Source organism: Azolla caroliniana, unplaced genomic scaffold, assembly GCF_043228905.1.
Source record: "Azolla caroliniana isolate FFs.n. ecotype wild unplaced genomic scaffold, voAzoCaro1.0.p SCAF_124, whole genome shotgun sequence".
Taxonomy (NCBI): Eukaryota; Viridiplantae; Streptophyta; class Polypodiopsida; order Salviniales; family Salviniaceae; genus Azolla; species Azolla caroliniana.
In genome coordinates, this window is record NW_028230559.1 from 64,337 (window position 1) to 73,254 (window position 8,918).

The 8,918-nt window shown below is 35.6% G+C and overlaps 2 long non-coding RNA genes across 5 annotated transcripts; both read right to left on the minus strand.

Moving 5' to 3' along the window:
* Nucleotides 1-6: 6 nt before the first annotated feature.
* LOC147849118 (uncharacterized) lies at nucleotides 7-5,179 on the minus strand. 4 transcript variants are annotated; one of them, XR_015531821.1, is made up of 3 exons: nucleotides 4,797-5,179; nucleotides 4,539-4,688; nucleotides 7-3,596 (listed from the first exon to the last, which is right to left on the minus strand). It is a non-coding gene; the product is annotated as an uncharacterized LOC147849118 (long non-coding RNA). The 4 variants fall into 4 exon arrangements; XR_015531822.1 differs by lacking the exon at nucleotides 4,797-5,179 and having other exon boundaries at nucleotides 7-731; nucleotides 824-3,596; nucleotides 4,539-4,779; XR_015531823.1 differs by lacking the exon at nucleotides 4,797-5,179 and having other exon boundaries at nucleotides 7-276; nucleotides 384-3,596; nucleotides 4,539-4,774.
* A 1,593-nt stretch (nucleotides 5,180-6,772) lies between these two features.
* On the minus strand, nucleotides 6,773-7,276 carry LOC147849119 (uncharacterized). The gene is made up of 2 exons (XR_015531824.1): nucleotides 7,134-7,276; nucleotides 6,773-6,999 (listed from the first exon to the last, which is right to left on the minus strand). It is a non-coding gene; the product is annotated as an uncharacterized LOC147849119 (long non-coding RNA).
* Between the last annotated feature and the right edge of the window lie 1,642 nt (nucleotides 7,277-8,918).

An 8,918-nucleotide genomic window follows, 5' to 3' on the forward strand; every position in this document is an offset into this window, starting at 1 on the left:
TCCATGAGATTCAATTTTGAATAATTTCATTATGAAAATTACGACAATGTCATAGATTTGGTCTTGTTTTCAATACAAATGTTGAGACCAAGTAACTCCCCTTAAAGCTCATCAGAGAGAGGTTGGGGAATTTTCAATTACTTGTAAACTACAAGTATCATGGCACCTTCATACAATAAAAAGTACGAATAATATTCTATCATAACATATATGGGATAGCTTTTCAATCAAGGCTTCCAATCTACCTATGGTTTGGAAGCAAAAAAAAAGATATAACTATAGGTTAACCTTGTGAATTAGGTTTCATAATGTGTACGAAAGATGATTCCGAAGTGGACTAACCTATACAAGTTTAGATTGGAAGCATAAAAAGAAGAGATAACTTTAGGTTAACCTTGTGAATTAGGTTTCACAATGTCTACAAAAGACAGAATTGGACGAACCTATACAAGTTACCAATACCACCAAGATGAAGAAAAGAAGAAATTTCATCTTGCTCTACACGGAAATTTATGCCTTGAAATATCCTTTTGTAAGGGGCTCTTTGATAACTTTTCTAGTGCGAGGAAATTGATCATGTAAATAGAAAAATATTGCTTCCTCTAATCTCTTGCATCTTGGATACAAAGAATATAGCAATGTTGCGTCCTTCATTCATGATACTCAACTCAATACGGATGGTCGAGAGTCGAAACAATACATCCAGATGGCTCCTTCTCTAGAAATATGGGCTGAACCTCATGGCATTCAAACATCACACCAACAACATTATGTTATGATATTATATATCTACTCAAGAAACTTCGACATTAACAACACTTACATTAAGAATGGCGATGATTGTTGTTCATCAGCATTATCCGTAGAGTGTGACATCAAGAAGACCAAAAAGGACTTTCGGTAACCTTGGATGGGTGAATTTTATTGCAATCCTTGGTTTTTCTTATTGTGAGAACTTGTAACCTTGAGCGCAAGAGGACGTTGGCACACAATATAAGAGCACATAACAAGGAATTTGCCATAATGATGGAACATGTGACTTACTACATACATATCTTCGATATGAGATTACTGTCAAGAACATAGTTATACCTTATAGGATGATCACCTAATAGGCTAGTCTTTCCCTCATTTCGGTTATGTTTTTTTCCTTGGGACAAAATGTATATAAAAGCCTTTTGACGTTTGCTTACATCAAGAAATCCTGCAGATTTCTTGAAACTTGGTTGGACTCCCAACATTTGCCCCACATGATATGACAGAAGTGAAGGTGTGACTTAACACTGAAAAACATACGTTATAACTGCACTAATAGAATAGGCTAGGCTTGAGGTTCAACAACAAAGTTTAAGCCTACATTCAAGGATGATGAAGTTAAGGTTAAGAGAATGCCAATTAGTACATGATTGCGAAATTTAAGGTTCACAAACAAAATGCTTACTTAAAGTTCAGAATCATGATTGATCCTACAAAGAAATTATAGTACCATTGAAATAGAATAAGACATTAATCATGATGAGCAAATTTGAAAACAGCACTGGAATTTAGAAGCATTCTTAACCACCAATTTAACAAAACAGCATTCAGTCATTAGGGTTTGTCCGAGGTATAATGCAAAGGAACAGGTCTCATAGTTTCAGACAAGATTTGGGCATTATGATGTAACTTGTTGGTTTCCTACCTATATCAAAGCAAATGTAGTGAACAACTTTTCTTTAGATCCAAGAATCAAGGCATGGAAAGTGCCTTGGGCTTTTCTGATCAAGCATCATGAGGACTCAAGGAGAATGAAAGATTGAGATAACATTTTAAGGGATCCACAAAGCACATACATAAGAAATGAGTGGATCATGCGTGATGCAATTGTACATGTAAACAAAGCTTTCAATAGTGAATCCATGTTTCTCGTGTGATCAAAGGTTTCAATAAAGAGGGGATGAGGAAAGCAAGCTAAAATGGTGCATAAAGTAGCCAGCCCGCATACTATAATACTCAAAAGGAAATAAGATTGTGATATTGATCTAACCACAAAAGCTCCACGAAGTTTGATTCAAATCACTAATCCCCATTTCAGAATAATCGAGTAGATGATTAGGTACTCCGAAACGAAATTATCATCTGACCCTATGCGGAGGAGAAATTAACAGTAGGAATTTTCAACCTCTAGAGCTTTTTGTGCTGAAGGTAAGCTTCGTTATGCCTATGAACATGCCGCCTGTACTAATAGATCCAGACGAATAATCAAATAGAAATGATAAACAATTAGTTCGATTCAGACATCCTAACTAAATTGATTCCTAACTGGACGATAGTGTATTGGCATGGATTCTTTTAGAATTGTAGAGCATTGACCTACCCTTCATCAATTGCTCGCTTATTAGTCGGTAGGCCTTAACTTTATAGAATAATCATAAGGTTATTACTTGCTAATTGTGGTTCTGATTAGAAGGCTGGCATGTGTTTCTGCGTCAAATCAGACAAGTATTTAATGCTAAGTTTGCGTCTAATTAAGTTAGAGGCAATCCTTTTGCAGGCATGCACCGATGATTCTTCGACGCTTTAGTTTCTAAATTATCTTCTAAATAGAAAGCGGTTCTGCCTGAATCAGGAGAATTAAGGTTGAAAAATTACTCACCTTCTTTTCAAGCTTATTCCATTATTGCTAAATTAATCAAGATTATCACGTGAAAAACTGTGATTATTTTAGGTTAATGCTGTGATTATTAAGATTATCACGGGTTAAAGCTAATGCTGTGATTATCTTAGGTTAATTAAGCACATTGGATTCCTAATTTGTTGAGTACTTTAGCTTACTTTTGGGCATAATCTTAGATTTGCATGTAATTAGAAAGCGGGTCTGCCTGAATAATTAGTCACCTTCTTGTGAAGCTTCTTCCATTCGATCCTAAATAGATCAAGATTATCGAGAGAATTGTGATTATATGTAATGTATGGATGTATGGATTCCTACATTGTTGCCTACTTTGCTTAATTGTGGGCATAATCTTTGCGTTTCTTGTAAATAGGAGGGCTTTTTCACAAGGACAGATGCAAATAAACAAGCACGCTCTATTTAAATATGTGAGCTGACATGTGCATAAGCATATTTTGGTATTTGTTTTATACAATTTATACAATGCATTATAGTATATTTTTCTGAACTATCCTCATTATGTCAGGACTCAGCAAAATCTGTAAATGATGTGAAAACAATAATTATATTATCCTTTTACCTTATGAATAGTTTATCAGGATTCAGGAACCAGGATGCTCCAAAAGGATATGTATGTGAATGCAAAGAACTAGATGAAAGGATAAAATAAAGGTGTACTTAAAAAATCAATCTTAATTCTGTGGCTCTAAATGTCTGTCTTTCATGGCCTTATGTCCAACCGTGCAGAATGCATGAAATATCGCCACAGCTCCAAATACAATAATTAAAACAGAAGAAAACATCACTTACTTTTTTGTCCCTGAAGTAATTATAGTCGCATCTAGTGAAGAAGGAACCATTAATGAAACCATAAGCCTGACCTTGAAAGGACAAATTAAAGCCATTGATTGCCATTGCAGCATCATCAAGATTCTCGCTGCTCCTGTATGAAAATAAAAACTTGAACTGTATACAACAGATTAATTATTCTAGCAGTCGAATTCCCTATAATAATTCTCACAATAAATGAAAATGATTGTATCATTACTCTACTCTAAGAGCAGGTATCAGTATGTATATCCTACCGACTCCGAGTAATAATAACAATATACATACAAAGGTATATTGCATTTACCCATAAACAGGACATATACTTTATGCCAATTAATGGCGCACTCTTTTCTGCTCATTTTCTATTGTATCATAATTTGACGAACATAAGCAATAATTTGAGGGAGATATAAAAAACCGTAGTTACATACGAAACAGTTATGAATTACATATAGTAGTTCTTCTTTTCCAAAAGCTTTAATAGCAGCAGTGCAATAGAACTGCATTGTTTTGGGTGGGGGGGTGCATAAACTGCAATGAATGAAATGTTTGGATTACAAAGAGAAACCATCCTCCCTTAGACCAAAAGCGATATTATGTGGCCGCATGATCTATGGTGGGAATGCAGTGCAATATTGGTATACTATCCACAATAGAAACTAGTAAACCTTTCACGGTGGTGCTTCAGTTCAAATGCAATGGTGCAAGATACCAGGTGAGAACTAAATTGTTTTAGATTAGAACTCGAAAGAGTAAGTTTCCATTCCAAAAGCTTTAAAAGTAGCGCCTGCACCTGCCTGATATACATACATATATTCATTCATGCAGGACTCAGGAGGGAATGAAACGCAATCACTAGTACAGAATAAATTGAAACTCGAACTATGCTTAGATTGCGATTCATAAACCAAGTATGTATACAGGCTTCCGTAACAAAAGCTTTAAAAGCATTGATGTAGTGATATATTGCATCAATGCAGGTGGGAATGTAGTGCAATGAATGCTCCAATATACTAGATAGATTTAACTATCAGATGAAGATTTAGATTATTACCCTTATTTCTTGAAAAGGGATAGATGATGAGGGTAGAGCGTGAATCTTCATGATGCTTCAATTGCAATCATAGACCGAATGTTCAAGAATACTGCAATACCATATTATTCCCTGATAATTCCACGACTACAGAACAATCGTTGCAAGCTTCTGTATATTTAGAAAATTCTCTCCCTCTCCTCTCTCTCTCTCTCTCTCTCTCCCTCTGTCAGTAATTCATTCATTGCATACAGAAACGCGTTCTTTTAATATGCTTACCGAACTTCAGAATGCAGATAGCATGATTAATTCACAAAAGACAACTGACATGAAGATTGTGCAGCTGTAGTACAAAAGGCATTTTAGGAGAAAGCAATATGCTTTAACAGTATGGAAGGAATGGGCTTGTATTGATAGCCTGAGCGAGTAAAAATTTCTTTTCGATATGCAGACGGAGAGAGAGAGAAAGAAAAGAAACTTTTGTATGAAAACGAAAGAACTAAAAAGGTAGTAATATTCACCCGTGCTCTGACAAGAAAAAGAAGAAGAGAAAAGCTCTTCTTGAATTTTACGATCAGATCATTTGTATCATTTGTAGCAGACAAAAATGATTAGTTAATGAATGACACGAAGCAGCAATTTGCACCTCGAGAAGGATCACGGCATTTCATCTCTTTAAATTTGGAAGTTACTAGCTTCTGCGAACTGCACGTATCAGGAGGAGGCAAAATGAAAAACAATGTGAAAACTTGCGAGGTCTCCTGATATATATACATATGGCTGTTGCAAAAAACAGCAGAAATGTTGCAAAAATGGTCTGCGGTGATTATAATTTTTTGCAAAACTGCAACTCTGAGAGCAGTCGAGATAAATGGTTTTACAACTGTACTACTTCCGCAGTCATTTGCAAAACATGAGCAGACTGCATGAGAATTTTTGCAATTTTTACTATGAATTGCAAGTAAAACAAGTGTAATATATGTAAGGATGTACACTCTGCAATTTGAAAGGCTGCAGGTTGCATTTAATTATGGATCTCTTAGAACTGATGAGTTAACAAAGAATTTAAAAATAATTAAATACAGGATGGCACAACCTGCATGGATTGTAGCTGAATAAACCTTCCATTTTCCAATCGCAGGTTATGTTGTTTAATAAGCGCAGATAAATATCGAGGTTTCCACAGGACGTTTCACAATGGAACGCCCAAGTAACTAATTTGGTAAAAACAATTAAATTAAAGTGTTGCACGAATGGTGGATGATTATTAACTAATTAGCAATGGTAATCAGCACGTAAATGCAGACGTTGAACGTGTTATATATGTATGCTCAAATTCAAATTTGGTATCCGTATTATTCAATCTCTGGCTTAACCTCCAGTTATCTTCCAACTGAAACTTTAGGATTTTCAAACAAATTCGGTGATGATTTTGGCTCTAAATCATAAATGCGCTCTCTATTATCAACGGAATTTTTTACCTCGCTGCATCTTTCCCCCAAAATTCACAGACAACTGAATTCATGCATTACTGTAGCAACTGAATTTAAAACATTAGTACTGTGAATTACGAAAGTATGCTTACACGTTTTTATTATTTCCGAATTTACTCCTAATTCAGTTTTCTATTCCAGGCTTATAACTCCTATGTGGTTCGTTAATTCATATGTTTTACCCTACAATAGAAACCAGAGAGACGTTCAACTTGTATGCATATCAGGTGGAACCTCTGTTCGGTTCATCGTTATGCATTACAGATATATCATAGCTCAAATTCTGCTATTTAGAATTGTATTACCACTGTTTCCCTTCCTCTATCTGGTGTGTCTTTCTAACTAAATCAGATAGGTTTTCCACGCTGTACTGGAGCAGGTTACCTTTTAAAGAACAGAAAAATGAGAACGAAAACAGCAAATTATTGGTAATACAGTTCAAAATTCCTACTATTTAGTAATAAGCCATTACAACAATTTCGTGCATCTTTCTCGCCAATCATATATTATAAATTGAATTACTTGAACCAAAACCATTAAACTAGCAAGTTTCAAGCAATAGAAAAGTTGAATTAAATTCTGATCTAAAAGATTTTCACTGATAGTCGGTAAATTACGAGCTCAATAGTTTTTTAGTTTGCATTCTTGCGTCTTCATGTCATGTTGTGTTGCATTGTTCGTGCAGTTTTTAACATGGCATTTCAATTAGAAAATTAGAGTTAACGCAACGAAACAAAAAGCATACAAAAATCAGACTTAAAATTAAAAAGTAAATTATACTAGATGTGCTGCGATCCTTACTCCAGTAGCTGCAGTTTTAACTAGCAACATCTTTCACGTTAATCAGAGAGTTTCAAAAAAAAGTTTAAGGTAGACTTTGAAGCTATTATCGAAGCAGAAGTAAAACGAACAAGGACAATGAAAAAACGAGAGCTTTACATGAAGAAAAGCTCACCGTGCTTGCAATGATATGAGGAAATTAACTCCGCCTACATCATAAAGAGCGCGTACAGAAAAAGGAGCAATCAGAAATAATGAAAGATATGTATCGTGTAAAGCCTAGACGTGGAATATTTGGGAACTAATATTAACAATGCATTTGAATCTTTTCAGCTTCTTTCACCTTTGAATCTCTCTTTGATGTCACTGTCTGAGATCTCCACAGACTTATACATATGGTCATCGCAACCAAACAAAGTGTGTCAGAAACGGCAGACAAGAAACAAACCAGAGACAGCATTGATTTTTTTCTGCGTCGATGGTCGCAGTACAGACGATCTCCATCGCTCCTGATTTAATTCCTGTCCGCCTTGATTTCCATGGACAGAAGCAACCACTGGGAGAACCTTTCTTTTCATTTTTGGATTCGAGTGTCTCCAAAGCTTTCCATGGCTCCCCAATCTACTTCCGTTACGTATTCTTGCCATTGTCAAGACAGGCAGGCATGTAAACAGAAAGGCAGACAAAGACACAGACAGAGAGAAAGGGATTCTCCTTCCTGCTTTTTCCCTCTGATTCTGGAACGTCGGCAGCAGGCAGCAGTAGCTTGTAGCAGAAGCTCCATCATTTCTGCGTGGTCGTACAAGGGGAAGAAAAGCGAGGGGTACACTCTGTAATTTCAGAAACTCAACTCCAGGAGTATTCCGATAAATACCAAAAATCCTCACGAAGAGGAAGGACGATGAATCATAACAATCGGCACGGTTCGGTTTGAACCGAACCGAACCGAACCGAACAGCGAATCCGCGGCTAACAACTTAACGGCTCGGTTCACATTTTGGGTTTCTTAACTGTTTGAAATGCTTTCACTCACGCGAAAGTTACAAACAAACTTAACCACAAACATAAATGAAACAAGTGGCACACGATTTACGCGGAAAACCCTGATTTCAGGGAAAAACCACGGGAACAGAAATTTCCACTATGAGAAAAGATAAAATACAATCACGGAATGATAGAACTTGATCTGGTATGGATGGACGTGCATTGAAACCACGATTTCAGCCGAGCGCATCAAACCCTAACACGTAGATATCTATCCCCCTTTAAGGCTTTCAAAGCTTCTCTATTTTCTCTCTATTTCTCTTTGTTGCACTCTTCATTCTTCCTCTCACACTCAGCTTCTGAGTTATAGCACTCACATAGCCACAACTGTTGTTTCTCTCAATCATTCTCTGTGTTACTCTTCTCTTGCAACACGTCTTTCGCTCTATTTTTACACACTCGCGCCTATACTCACTCTATATATACCTATTTGTCCCACTTTAGTTCGCTATATATATATATATATATATATATATATATATATATATATATATATATATATATATATATATATATATATATATATAGCTACACTCACTATTTTACTCTGGGTCATTTATCCCACATACAAAGCCAACGAATACCCTTTTTAGCCTATATATATATACTAGCCCACATTGACATATATGTATATGAGTACATATATATCATTCGAGTTGCCCCTTCAACTCTTGGCATGTTTTCGGCTCTTCAATTGTGCCATGTCTCGGGTCGGCTTTTCAGTCGTGCCGTGGCTCGTTTCGACCCTTCGGCCGATTTCGGCTTTTCAGCTGACTTTACGGGGGACAATTTTACACAACACAGTTCGGTTTGGCTTCAACGGTTAGAAACCACCGTTTAACGGTTTTTATTTTTTATTTTTCGTTTTTTTAAAATTTTAAATTTAAAAATATGTTTTTAAACGATCTTTTCATTTTCATGATTTATTCTTGCAAACATTTTAGGAAAATCTTTAAAATTTTTTAATTTTTAAAAATAAAATTTTTTAATTTTTTAAAAATTAAAAATTAGACCTTGAAAAACCAAAATTGAACCATGAAAGCGCAGTTTAATGGTTTAAAGGTTTGAGAAATTTTTAATGGTT